Here is a 14,426-nt window from a genome sequence, read left to right on the forward strand (position 1 = left end):
TAGCAAAAACTGAATCACCATCAGCAAGTACTCAATCAAATCCACTGAATAATTGCTGTATTTCACCAAATGATATTGTATCGCTCGTATTGCTAAACTATGGGGAATACATGTGTACAGGGATATAACGTCACAGCTTAGCCAGGAATAATTAGCCTGCCAAATTCTATTATCCATAATGCGCAATACCTCTTTGGAGTCTCTTATGTACCCTGGAGTTCGTTTGACAAGAGGCTGAAGGAATGAATCTACCCACTGACAGAGTTTTTCATTACATGAACCAATTCCGGATACGATTGGTCGCATGGGGGGAATACCTTCTTTTTTGTGTATTTTAGGTACCCCATGAATAATAGGGAGAATTGGATTTACTACTGTCATATATTCTACTTGTTTTTTAGTTAGTACTCCCAAGCTTTGTCCCTCCATTATAATCAAATCCCTCTTTTTTATAATTTCTTGGGATGGATTTAATTTTAATCTTTTATATGTATTTTGATCTGATAGTAACTCCAACATTTTTTTGTGGTAATCTGTTGTGTTTAACACCACTACCACCCTTCCCTTGTCTGACATTTTAATAGTAAGATCTGTCATTATTTGAAGTTCTTTTATTGCATTCTGAAGTTTCCTGGGTAAATTTTTCTGATTACTTTTATCATTACCAATGTTATCATTATACATTTGCCTAAGTTCCCTCTCTACACCCTCCTGGAAGCGATCCATGCATTCTGATCTATCTTGGATTGGGTAATAATATGGGTTTTTAGTATCAAAGTCCTGAGAAAAATTAACTCTTTCTGAATCTACCAGTACTTCAGAACTAAGTTCTTGCAGTGCAATCAGTGACACCTGTACTCTAAAGTCCATATGTGAAAATTCATTTTCTATTCTATTTGAAACTATGATTTCCTCCTGATTTTGTTCCTGCTCCGTATTTTCCCCATATCGAAAATGCTTCTTAATAGTCAAATTTCTAATGAATTTATTTGTGTCCATAATGGTTGTAAACAAATCAAAGTTCTGATCCGGAACAAAGTTTAAGCCCAAAGATAAAGCTTGGATTTGTTCAGATGTCAAGGGTTTTGACAATAAGTTCAGCACATTGGTGTATTCATTTATTTCTTCTGTAGTTTTTTGTTGCGTGTTGTCATCCCTCCTTCGTCTGTGCTCTTCCCCCCCGCCTTTTACGTTTTTTGTCTGTTGGGAGCGCGGCAGTCCAACATTGCGCCCCAAGAAAGTGATTTTGTTATATTATAAACCTTATTGAATCAGTGGAGGTGCTCTGAGCATAGGGGGATCTTATATTCACTTTTTTTTATCATTATGGCTACGGATCTGTGCAATGATAGATTACGAAAAGCCGCACAGGTGTTTTCCATGCAACAAGAAGAAAATACAAGCACAATTATCTGTAATGAAAATTTGAGCAAACTGGAAAACCTCCTGTTGCAGGAAACCAAAGTGTGGTGGGATCAAACCACATTAAGTAACTATGTGGCCAAGGATATGATCCCGAGGGGATTGCAGGTAAAAAAACTGCCTACAACTGTGTATTCAGAGGAGTTCACTAATGAATGGAACTCGATGCTAAGTAACTGTTCACACAACCTCATGAAGCTTATTATAAAATATGAGGATGAAAAACTAAAGAAAATTCAGCAGGAGGTGGATGCTGTGAATTCCCTCTTGGCAGAGTATAAAACAGATGCACAATATGATGTGTCAATGATAAAAATTAACGAAAAAGTGGCAGCTTTAAAAGGTCAAATCATGGAGCGCAAGAAAAGAAAATTTACCAGAGACCATAATGACTATGATGCCAACAGGGTCTATGATTGGGGAAAATGGACTAATGAGAACAAAACCCCTAAATCTATACTTAAGCAGAGCCAGTCTCACCAAAGGCGCAAAACCTATAGGAAAAAAGTAACCAAACCGCACGTTTACTTCACGTCCTCTGATCCGGATTCATCAGACAATCAAGACAATGTATCAGATGTCTCATCTAATGAGAACAGGGTGATTACCCCAACAAACAGTTACTGCCAGACAAAAAAACGTAAAAGGCGGGGGGGAGAAAGCACAGACGAAGGAGGGATGACAACACGCAACAAAAAACTACAGAAGAAATAAATGAATACACCAATGTGCTGAACTTATCATCAAAACCCTTGACATCTGAACAAATCCAAGCTTTATCTTTGGGCTTAAACTTTGTTCCGGATCAGAACTTTGATTTGTTTACAACCATTATGGACACAAATAAATTCATTAGAAATTTGACTATTAAGAAGCATTTTCGATATGGGGAAAATACGGAGCAGGAACAAAATCAGGAGGAAATCATAGTTTCAAATAGAATAGAAAATGAATTTTCACATATGGACTTTAGAGTACAGGTGTCACTGATTGCACTGCAAGAACTTAGTTCTGAAGTACTGGTAGATTCAGAAAGAGTTAATTTTTCTCAGGACTTTGATACTAAAAACCCATATTATTACCCAATCCAAGATAGATCAGAATGCATGGATCGCTTCCAGGAGGGTGTAGAGAGGGAACTTAGGCAAATGTATAATGATAACATTGGTAATGATAAAAGTAATCAGAAAAATTTACCCAGGAAACTTCAGAATGCAATAAAAGAACTTCAAATAATGACAGATCTTACTATTAAAATGTCGGACAAGGGAAGGGTGGTAGTGGTGTTAAACACAACAGATTACCACAAAAAAATGTTGGAGTTACTATCAGATCAAAATACATATAAAAGATTAAAATTAAATCCATCCCAAGAAATTATAAAAAAGAGGGATTTGATTATAATGGAGGGACAAAGCTTGGGAGTACTAACTAAAAAACAAGTAGAATATATGACAGTAGTAAATCCAATTCTCCCTATTATTCATGGGGTACCTAAAATACACAAAAAAGAAGGTATTCCCCCCATGCGACCAATCGTATCCGGAATTGGTTCATGTAATGAAAAACGCTGTCAGTGGGTAGATTCACTCCTTCAGCCTCTTGTCAAACGAACTCCAGGGTACATAAGAGACTCCAAAGAGGTATTGCGCTTTATGGATAATAGAATTTGGCAGGCTAATTATTCCTGGCTAAGCTGTGACGTTATATCCCTGTACACATGTATTCCCCATAGTTTAGCAATACGAGCGATACAATATCATTTGGTGAAATACAGCAATTATTCAGTGGATTTGATTGAGTACTTGCTGATGGTGATTCAGTTTTTGCTAACTAGTAATTTTTTTTCTTTTGATGACCAGTTTTATTTGCAACAAACGGGAGTGGCTATGGGTGCCAAATACTCACCCTCCCTTGCAAATCTGGTCATGTCTTTTTGGGAAATGGAATATTTTTTTTCAGTTACCAATCCATATTTGGACTTCATGGTGTGGTATGGCAGATACATAGATGATACCCTCATAATTTGGGGGGGGCGATGTATCTGCCATACCACCCTTTATGGAATATTTAAATAACAACGAATATGGTATAAAATTTACTTACAATTATGATGGTACAAATATTTAATTTTTGGATTTGGAACTTGGGGGATATATGAACCAAAATGTTGTCACCAAGACTCATCACAAACCAGTGAGAGGCAATACGATCCTACATGCTAGTAGTAGCCATAGCAAACACATAATTAAAGCGATCCCAGTGGGAGAATTCACCAGGATTAAGCGAAATTGTAGCTTGGAAGGTGATCTAAAAGGAGAATTTGAACAAATAGAAACTAAATTAAAAAATCGCAAATATCCCCAATGGACAATAAATAGGGCGAAAAAAATTGTAGAGAGAAAGGATCGGAAAGATATGATAACATCAAAGAAGAATAAAGATCTAAATGTGGGGAAGAAGCCCTATATATGTTTCCAGTATAGTCCTCAATTCACTAAGATCAAGGATATTATTTATAGATATTTGCCTATCCTTTATGAGGATCAACTATGTGACATATTAAAATCTGGCATTAATGTGGTGTCAAGAAGAGCACCGACTATAGGTAATTAAATAGCCCCTAGTATGCTTCGGTCAAATATGACCAAGAGTAAAAAAAACATGGTTAAATTATCCTGTTTTTTTAAAATGTGGTACAAATAATTGTAGCACCTGTAAGCATGCTTTTGTAGCTAAAATGTTCCACAATGCGGAGGAAACAATCAAATTTGATATAAAACAATATATTAACTGTAATTCCACCAATATAGTATACAAAATCAACTGCACAGATTGCAATTTGTCCTATGTGGGTTGTACAATGAGGAAACTTAAGACACGCATCCGGGAGCACTTATATGATATAAATAACTTACAGGGTGGTAACAGAAATATGTCGGCAGCTTCCAGACACTTTGTTACTCACCATGCCCGAAGCACTGCAGGCTTCCAAATCCAGGGAATAGAACAGGTTAATATGCCTCTTCGCGGTGGGGATGCCAGGAGGCGTCTCCTTACGCGAGAGGCATATTGGATATTTCACCTTAATACCCGATCCCCGATGGGACTTAATAAACGCAATGAAACTATGCTGCATTATTGTTGAGTAAAAAGTGAATATTTTATTATGTATTGTATATTTTATCATGCATTTATATGTGTTAATGATTTTATATTAGGACCTGAAGAATTGTCATGTGACTTATTCCGGGAATCTGGTTGGGCGAATCTCTCTATTTAGAGCAACACAGCCAGACTAACTTATGGCTTTGAGAAAGATCGTTTGATCGAAATGCGTTGCCAATTAGTCCCTCACGCTCAGGGGCACCCACCGGAGGGAGTCAATCCACCTGTATGTATCACTTTTAATATTTTGGATATCAATAAAATTTCTATTTTTAAGGAGCTGGAACTCAATTTTTTTTTTTTTTGGATGACCAACTCGTTCTCCTGCAACGGAGTTCCGTGCACCTGCGGTGGTTACTGGTGAGCTGGCTACTAACTTCTTTTCTATAGACTAAGTGTGAACAGGTGCTGAACCTAGAGTAACCAACTCTAGCCCTTAAGTGGCTACCAGGTACACATAAAATTGGCCATTTTTATGCTCTAAACGCTCTAATTTTTCATATTTCTAGTGCAGTAATGCAGTTCAGTTTTCATGTTTGCATGTTTTAGCGCTGCAGCGTGCTGCCTTATTTACTTGACTGTATATGAGTTGGTTACTCTAGGTTCAGCATCTGTTCACACTTAGTCTATGTTTGGATGTGACGGTCAGTTTTTTTAAATGTATTCTTTAGCCTTCTGACCGAGCACTCCGCCTCCTAGCCACAGGTGTTTTAATCGCAACAAGTCCATTACCCCTCCACAGAGAGAGAGAATGTTAGTCTAAGAAGAGGTTTTCACAGGTACCCATTCAGATGGAGACATTTATTCTCAGCGAGGAAAGGAAAGCGTAGGACCTGGTATACGAGAGATGCCCTAAAGTGGCTACCAGGTACACATAAAATTGGCCATTTTTATGCAATAAACGCTCTCATTTTTCATATTTCAAGTGCAGTAATGCAGTTCAGTTTTCATGTTTGCATGTTTCAGCGCTGCAGTGTGCTGCCTTATTTACTTGACTGTATATGAGTTGGTTACTCTAGGTTCAGCACCTGTTCACACTTAGTCTATGTTTGGATGTGACGGTCAGTTTTTTGAAATGCAAGGTTATTAGAGGACTGGGGGGTCTGCAATACCAAGATAGATTATTACACTTGGGGCTATTTAGTTTGGAAAAACGAAGACTAAGGGGTGATCTTATTTTAATGTATAAATATATGAGGGGACAGTACAAAGACCTTTCTGATGATCTTTTTAATCATAGACCTGAGACAGGGACAAGGGAGCATCCTCTACGTCTGGAGGAAAGAAGGTTTAAGCATAATAACAGACGCAGATTCTTTACTGTAAGAGCAGTGAGACTATGGAACTCTCTGCCGTATGATGTTGTAATGAGTGATTCGTTACTTAAATTTAAGAGGGGACTGGATACCTTTCTGGAAAAGTATAATGTTACAGGGTATATAACTAGATTCCTTGATAGGGCGTTGATCCAGGGAATTAGTCTGATTGCCGTATGTGGAGTCGGGAAGGAATTATTTTCCCCAATGTGGAGCTTACTCTTTGCCACATGGTTTTTTTTTGCTTTCCTCTGGATCAACATGTTAGGGCATGTTAGGTTAGGCTATGGGTTGAACTAGATGGACTTAAAGTCTTCCTTCAACCTTAATAACTATGTAACTATGTAACAGAGAGATAGTTTAAGTATGTTTAAAACAACTGAAGAAAAAGCTCAATCCTCATAATAGTATTTGTTTCCATGTACTGTAGGCACTGGGAGCTGCATATTCAATTCCAAATAAAAATATAACCGAAATATAAATTTTTACAGTTTTTAAATTTAAAAAAAAAAAAAAAAAAAAAAAAAAGAAAAGGGAATAATAGACTGTTAAAAAAAAAAAAATAGCAGTGCCTGCACTTTCATTTACAAGCTGAATGTCACAGGTTTACCAAGACAGAGCGGAGCCAGAAGACCACAGCGTCTGATTTATCCTTCTGTATTGATTAAAAGTACTTTGACTTAATATTAAACGGTGCAGGTTTCTTTTAGCAGTGCAGGGGTTAATCTGTTCTATTGAGAGCTCCTGGAGCTAGGCTGTGCACTGTTGGCCACTTCCATCTCCTATGTAATCTGGGCCCTGGTAAGCACTCATTGTCAGAGATAGATTCATTCTCCATGGTTAGGAGATGGTGGTTTGTTGTAGTTGTTTGAGAAGGTATTTGGTGGATGTATCTGAGACTGTTGCTAGGTTTTGGTTGTGTGCTAATCCCCTTCTCCTACTTTTTGTTTTTTTTGCCCCATGCTCCATTTTCCGGTGTTTACCTCTGTTATTTATGTGAGTATATTTGTATGATTGGTATTGTATCCCTGTTTGTATTACCTTGTTAGTCTGATTGGTGTATTACGGTACACTACTACTCCCCTCTTCTCTGGGTGGGGGAAGTGTTATGATCCATAGTGGCTGAGGATCACAAATAGATAAGCAAGTGAATACACTAAGGACGAGCTCTAGGAAGATGGTAACTGGACTGATCGCAAATCTGAACCTATCCAAAACAACTAGAGGTAGCCGGTGAATGTGCCTAAAAAATTCCTAGACGTCTCGAGCCAGCCTGAGGAACTAGCTACCCCTAAAGAGAAAGAAAGACTTCGCTTGCCTCCAGAGAAATAATCCCCAAAGATATAGAAGCCCCCAACAAATATTAACGGTGAAGTAAGAAGAAGGCACATACATAGGGATGAAATCAGATTCAGCAAAAGAGGCCCACTAGTACTAGAAAGCAGAAAATAGAGCAGGGGTCTAAGCGATCAATAAAAAACCCTTACAAAATATTCATCCTGAGATTTCAAAAACCCACACACCAACTAACGGTGTGTGGGGAGAAACTCAGCCCACTAGAGCAACCAGCAAGCGAGGGAATTACATTTTAGCAAGCTGGAACAGAAAACATGATAAACACTGCTGATCAAAAAATGAGCAAACAAAACTTAGCTTATCCTGGATGGACTGGGAGCAAGGTAGTCAGAAGGAATCTGAGTAGCACTGATTACATTGACAGCTGGCAACAAGTGAAAGAAAAACAGAGCTATATAGGAACCTCCCAGAGGATAACGAACCAGCTGATAGCCAGAGACCAGCAGGATAACAGACAAAGCCACCAGGGGGAGCCCAAAGCAAAAGTCACACCATACCGTCAGTGACCACAAGAGGGAGCCTGAACACAGAGTTCACAACAGGGAAGGGTACAGACTGAGGGCGGATTCAGGAGCTAAGGCAAGGTATGTGGCCCCGGCATCTTCACCATTAGAAGTAATTTGGGGAACAGGGTAAGAAAGGTCACCCCTAGCATTAGGGACAGGGAAGAAGCCCCTGGTCCCAGGACACCCGACAACAGAGATATGACACTGGAATATTTACAGCATAAACTGAAATTTGTTTCAAGACTTCACTGTTCTGTTAATCACTGAACTAATATTTAGATGTCTAACGTTTATTTCTGATAGCTGCTTTACATCTGTGTGGAATAGAGTCAACTAACATCTGACACCTGTAGACAGATATTCCAGCCCCAGCTAACTGGACTACTTTTCACAGTTCTTTTCCGTCCTTCGGTTTTGTATCAAAACCAGAATTTTTCTATGTCAATCCACTAATTCTCAGTTGGATTGAGGTCTGGTGATTGGGCGGCCACTTCACAACATCAATTTTGTTGGTCTGAACGAGGATGTTGTCTGCTTGCTGGAGTAGTTTGGGGTTGTTGTCCTTTTAAAACACCAAATGTTCTTCAGCAACATCACCTCTTCCAGTATTCATGTTGCCTGGTATTTGATAAATGGACCCAACTCCATAGTTATGAAAAACACCCCCAAACCATTATCCTTGCACCTCCATGTTTTACAGTCTTCACAGTGTACTGTGGTTTAAATTTTGTGTATATAGGTCGTTTCACAAACTGCGGCCTTTAAATCCAGTAAGAACAATCTTGCTCTCATTTGTCCATAGAACGTTGCACAACTTCTTTTTAGGCCAGTCAATGTTTTCTTTGGCAAACTGTAACCTTTTTAACACGCCTTTTTTCATTAATGGTACCATGCGAGGGTTTCTTGCAAATAGATTGGCTTCACTTAGGCGTCTTCTGAAGGTTGCAGGGCTCACAGGTAACTGAAGATCTTCTTCGATCTCCCTGGAGCTGATGATTGGATGCTTCTTTGCCATTCTTGTGATTTTATGATCTATGCGGATGTTAGTATTTTCCCTTCTCCCATGAGAGTACCACCTGAGAGAGGGTATCCGCCCATCAAGAAGAGAAAACCTACTGAATAAAAAGGCAGTACCTCTCCTCCGCATCAGTTTTGGTTTCCTGTCCTTGTGGGAACCTGCAGAGAAAGCGATACTTCACTTACTCAGGAGGGTGTCCAGGAGGGGATGCCTTCCGAGGGTGAGGTAACACCAGCCAGGAGGTTGGTGCAGCGCCATGCAGGCAGAGACCTCATGGAACAAAGTCTCTGGCCAACACGAGGTCCCTTGACTGCGTGCACTGGGGTTTGCGGGAGTGCCCCAGCGAGGTGCGCCGGGACTTGCTTCCAGGTCTACGCATGTGCCTGCGCATGTGCCGGGTACACTGGATGAAGCCAGTGTGCCGTGGCAGCGCGTGCACCAGAAAGCGAGGCCACCCGGATCTGTGCACGCGCAGGGCGGATATCCGGCGCATCCCGATGACATAGCGCGCCGGGAACTACAGCAGCCATCTGAGACTGCACATGCGCAGGAATACTGAGGATCCCTGCCCAGAGCACGCCAGATTCAAACATTGGAGATACGGGACCAGAAGGAGGTGACCTGGGCCATCCGGTATAAAATGGGATGTGTCCAGGAGTATGGTGGCATTTCCTGCATCAATCCTAATCATGGATGGACAGCAGCAGCCACCGCAGCAGCCGATGCCACCAGAGCAGCAGCTACCACAGCAGCCGACACAGGAGTCATTTCTGCGTTACCAGCAGCACCATCGGCAGGGACGCAGTAGTGGCAGTCGGACAAGCAGCAAGACCAGCCTGAAAAGCAAGGCAGGTCACGAGTCCACCTCCAGGGGGAGACATTTTTCTGAACCGACTGAGTTTCCATCTCAGATTAATCAACTGAATGGTGAGTGATCTACATGAAAGTGCACCATATTAAAACAGGCCCCCCTTTCTCTGTGTATTTTCTTACTAGGAGAGGCCCCTGAAAAGTAGTTCGAAACAGAACAATAAGGAGTGTGCTCTGTGCAGGGGGGTTTACCCAGCACTTATAGTAAGAGACTCTGCTCCGATTGCATACAACAGACTGTCTTAGAGGAAACTCCCCGGTTCGCTATGGACCTGAAGGCCATTATTAGATCTGATGTCCAGGAGTCATTAAAGCACCTAATGGGACATAGAGAGGAGAAAAAAACAGAACTACAGTCATCTGAGTCAGAGAGATCAGTAGCGTTTAAAGGGGAGGATTTGGATCTTCCTGATTCCTCCTCCTCTTTCTCATCTGATGAGGACGCTGGAGGTAGACCCTGCTTCCCAGCTGAGGACACAGACAGGCTGGTTAGGGAAACCAGGTCGACTATGGGAATAGCTGATCCCAAGACTACTAGAACAGTCCAGGAAATTATGTTCGGCGGCCTGGAGCAGAGGAAATGAGGTTCCTTTCCAGTAAACGGAAAAATCAAGATGCTCATTCGTAGAGAGGGGAAGAGGCTGGAGAGGAAAGGTGAGGAGGCGGGCATATGGGAGAAGACTCCTAAAATCGATGTGGCGGTTGGGAGGTCGGTTAAAAAAATCAACATTGCCCTTTGAGGACCTAGGGGCTCTCATTGACCCCTTGAATAAGAAGGCAGAGGTTTTCCTAAAACAAACTTGGGAATCGCCGGCAAAGTCATTAAAGCTGGCAATAGCAGCAACCTGCATGGCTAGGTATATGTTGGTGTGGCTACAGCAACTTGAGGACCAGCTCAGAAATAACACCCATAGGGAGAAAATCTTGGCCGACCTTCCACTGTTGCAGGGAGCAGCTGCCTTCCTGGCTGATGCTTCGGCAAATTCTGTCAGGTTAGCAGCCAGATCTGCAAATCTGTCCAATGCGGCCCGCAGAGCTTTATGGCTCAAAAGCTGGCAGGGAAATGCCCAGTCCAAGGCCAGACTATGTTCAGTTCCATGTGAATGGAAATATCTTTTTGGTAAGACTCTGGACGATATCCTAGATAAAGCAGCGGATAAGAAAATGGGGTTTCCCAATGTGTCCCTTCCTCAATACAGGAGTTCCTTTCGTAGGAGAAAATACAACAAGAACAAACCCCCTAAATAACAGGGCAATTGGAAGGTCAAAATATCAAGGAACAGAGGTTTCATGTTTGGGGGTTCCTCAGCAAGAAGCCGAAAACCCTCTAAGTGATTGGGTCTCCGGGGTAGGAGGAAGTTTGTTCCACTTCCAAACTACCTGGGAGGAGATCTCACCAACACCTGGATAGTCAATATAATAAAATCAGGATTGAAACTGGAGTTATCTTCCACTTCTCAACAAGTTCCTGGTTTACAGACCATTCAAAATGGAGTCAATAAAATCGGCGCTAAAGATCCTGTTCCCAGGCTGCTACATGAGTGTCTTAGACTTGAAGGACGCATACTACCATGTCCCCATCCATCAGAGAGATCAGCAGTGTGTATAGACAGACAACTCAGACACGTCCAATACAGGGCTCTGCCCTTCGGTCTTTCCATGACCCCAAGAGTTTTCACTAAAATAATTCTGGAGGTAACTGCACATTTGCAAGAACAGAACATGTTGATAGTACCATATCTGGAGGATTTTTTTTTTTAGTAATTGGCAGGACAGAGGATGACTGCAGTTCTCAACTGAGGCACATCCAGACCACTATTGTCAGGCTAGGTTGTATGATAAATATGGAGAAGCCGAGACTACAGACCCTGAAGGTTCAATCCTTCTTAGGGCTTATTTTGGACTCGGAGAGACACACCTGTCTCCTACTAGGGGAAAAGACAGGATCGTAGCCATGATATCAGCAGCATTGACCAATCTAGTCATGTCTCTAAGGAAAGCTATGTCCTTACTAGGAATAATGACGTCATGTATTCCAGCAGTCCTGTGGGCCCTGATTCATTCCAGAGCCTTACAAGAGGAAGCTTGGAGGATGCTTGGAGGGGAAGATTATGTTCTCCCAGGAAGCAAAAGACTCCATGAATTGGTGGCTGGATCCAGGGAATCTGTCGCAGGGAATTTCATGGTCCTACCAGATATTGGACGTGATCGTGATGGATGCAAGCGCAGGATGGGGAGCACATCTCAGGAACCGCATAGTCCAGGGGGTCTCGTCAGGGGCAGAAGTCAGTCATTCCTCAAACTGGAAAGAACTACTGGCAATAAAAAAGGCAGTAGTAGAGTTCCTTCCTCATCTAGAGGGACACCATGTTCGAGTAATGTCAGACAACCGAACGTCAGTTGCCTATCAACCACCAAGGGAGCACCAGATCCCGAACCCTGATGCGGCTATCATGAGCAATTCTCCAGATCATGGAGGTACATACTGTAATTTGCAGCTATCTGCACTGCACATAAAAGGAAAGGAGAACGAAGACGCAGATTTTCTCAGCCAGACTACCCTGAAACTAGAGAATGAGATAGATCCGCTAGTTTTTCAGCAGATTGTGGATCATTGGGGACAGCCAGAAATAGACTTGTTTGCCAACAGGAAGATGAAGATCTTCTGCTCTTTAAACCCAAGGGAAAGGCCATACGTAGTGGATGCACTACAGATTCCTTGGGATTTCCGGCTGGCTTACGCATTTCCCCCTTTGATGTTGATTCCAGCAGTCCTGAGGAAGATTTGGGAGGAGGGAGCAAGGGTCATCCTCATTGCTCCTTTTTGGCCCAAGAGGCCATGGTTCTCGTGGATGAGAAAGATGTCCTTACTAGATCCCAGGATTCTCCTGGACATTCCAGGTCTCCTCTGGCAGGTCCCAGTGTCACATTCTCAGAAGTCAGGCCTGCATTTGACCACCTGGTTTTTTAGAGGGCACTATTAGCATAGAAGGGATTCTCCCCGGCTTTAGTTGCTACCCTGCTGCAGAGTAAAAAGTCGGTAACCACTAGGATATACGGCAAAATGTGGGCTAAGTTTTTAGCTTTTACGGGGCAGTCTGTGGGGGGTAGGGTCCCAATCAGAGCCATATTAGAATTTCTTCAAAGAAGTATGGAGATGGGCATAGCCACCAGCACCCTTAAGGTGCAGGTATCTGCCTTGGCAGCCTTATACAGCTATACCCTGGCAGCAGATAAATGGATAGGTTCATTAGAGCATGTCATAGGTCAAGACCAATGCCAGCCCCAAAGATGCCTCCTTGGGACTTAAATCTAGTTCTTGAAGCAATGACAAGATCCCCCTTTGAGACCCTAGTTGAATTACCAGCTAAAATACTAATGCTAAAGACGGTGATATTAATGGTCCGGACATCAGCCCGCAGGGTCAGTGATTAACAGACTCTATCCAATAATCTCCCATTCATGCAGATATCGGATGATAGAGTAATTTTGAGACCAGATCCAGCTTATCTTCCAAAGGTAGCCTCTAAATTTCATAGAAGTCAGGAGGTAGTTCTTCCCTCCTTGTGTAGAAAACCAAAAACTGCAGAGGGACGCAGATTTCACACATTAGATGTTAGGAGGGCCTTGATATAGTACTTAGAGATGTCAACACAATGGAGGAAGAGTGAGTTCTTATTCATGTCATTTCTGGGAATCAGGAAGGATCTTGGTGATACAAGGGGGACCATAGCTAGATGGATTAGGGACGCCATTAGCTTAGCATACACCTCTAGAAATATGCCGGTTCCTGAGAACCTGAAGGCCCATTCCACCACGGCCATGGTGACCTCCTGGGCTGATAAGTCGGAGGTGTCAATCGACAGAATATGTAAGGCGGCTACATGGTCTTCCCCTACCACCTTCTATAAACACTATCGTCTTAAGCGGACAGTATCACACAGGATAGGATTAGATACATGGCTCAACAGTCAGTATCACACAGGATAGGATTAGATACATGGCTCAGCTGACAGTATCACACAGGATAGGATTAGATACACGGCTTAGCACACAGTATCACACAGGATAAGATTAGAACAGCCTACAGCCTGCAGTAATCCTCCACCTACTGAACCGCCGCACAACCAGCTCTACCCTCTCCTAGTGTATCCTCACCCATCCCCTGCAGACTGTGAGCCCTCGCGGGCAGGGTCCTCCCTCCTTATGTACCTGTGTGCCTTGTTTTTTGCTCATGTTTAGTTGTATTTGTCTATATTAGCACCCTTTTCACATGTAAAGCGCCATGGAATAAATGGCGCTATAAAAATGTACAATGATAATAATAATAATAATAATAATAATAATAATAATAATAATAAAAAGCGGTCTTCCTCTGTTGACCTATCCTTTGGGAGGAAAGTTTTACAAACGGTGATCCCTCCCTAGGTTGCTTTCATCTATATAAATCTCTCAGGTGGTGCTGTCATGGGAGAAGGTAAAAAATCAGTTACTTACCAGTAACAGGATTTTACAGAGCCCATGACAGCACCCTTATATTCCCTCTCCCACTTTGTCACTAGTGGTGTGCACTAAATGTATTTGGTGACAGTTATGATACTAACTAACTGGTGATTCTCTCGTGCTCTGAAACCCAAACTGATGTGGAAGAGAGGTACCGCCTTCTTATTCAGTCGGTTTCCTGTCCTTGATGGGTGGATACCCTGTCTCAGATGGTGCTGTCATGGGCTCTGTAAAATCCCATTACCGTAAGTAACTAAGATTTTTTCC

The sequence above is a fragment of the Ranitomeya variabilis genome, chromosome 2, assembly GCF_051348905.1.
Source record: "Ranitomeya variabilis isolate aRanVar5 chromosome 2, aRanVar5.hap1, whole genome shotgun sequence".
In the NCBI taxonomy this organism is placed as follows: domain Eukaryota; kingdom Metazoa; phylum Chordata; class Amphibia; order Anura; family Dendrobatidae; genus Ranitomeya; species Ranitomeya variabilis.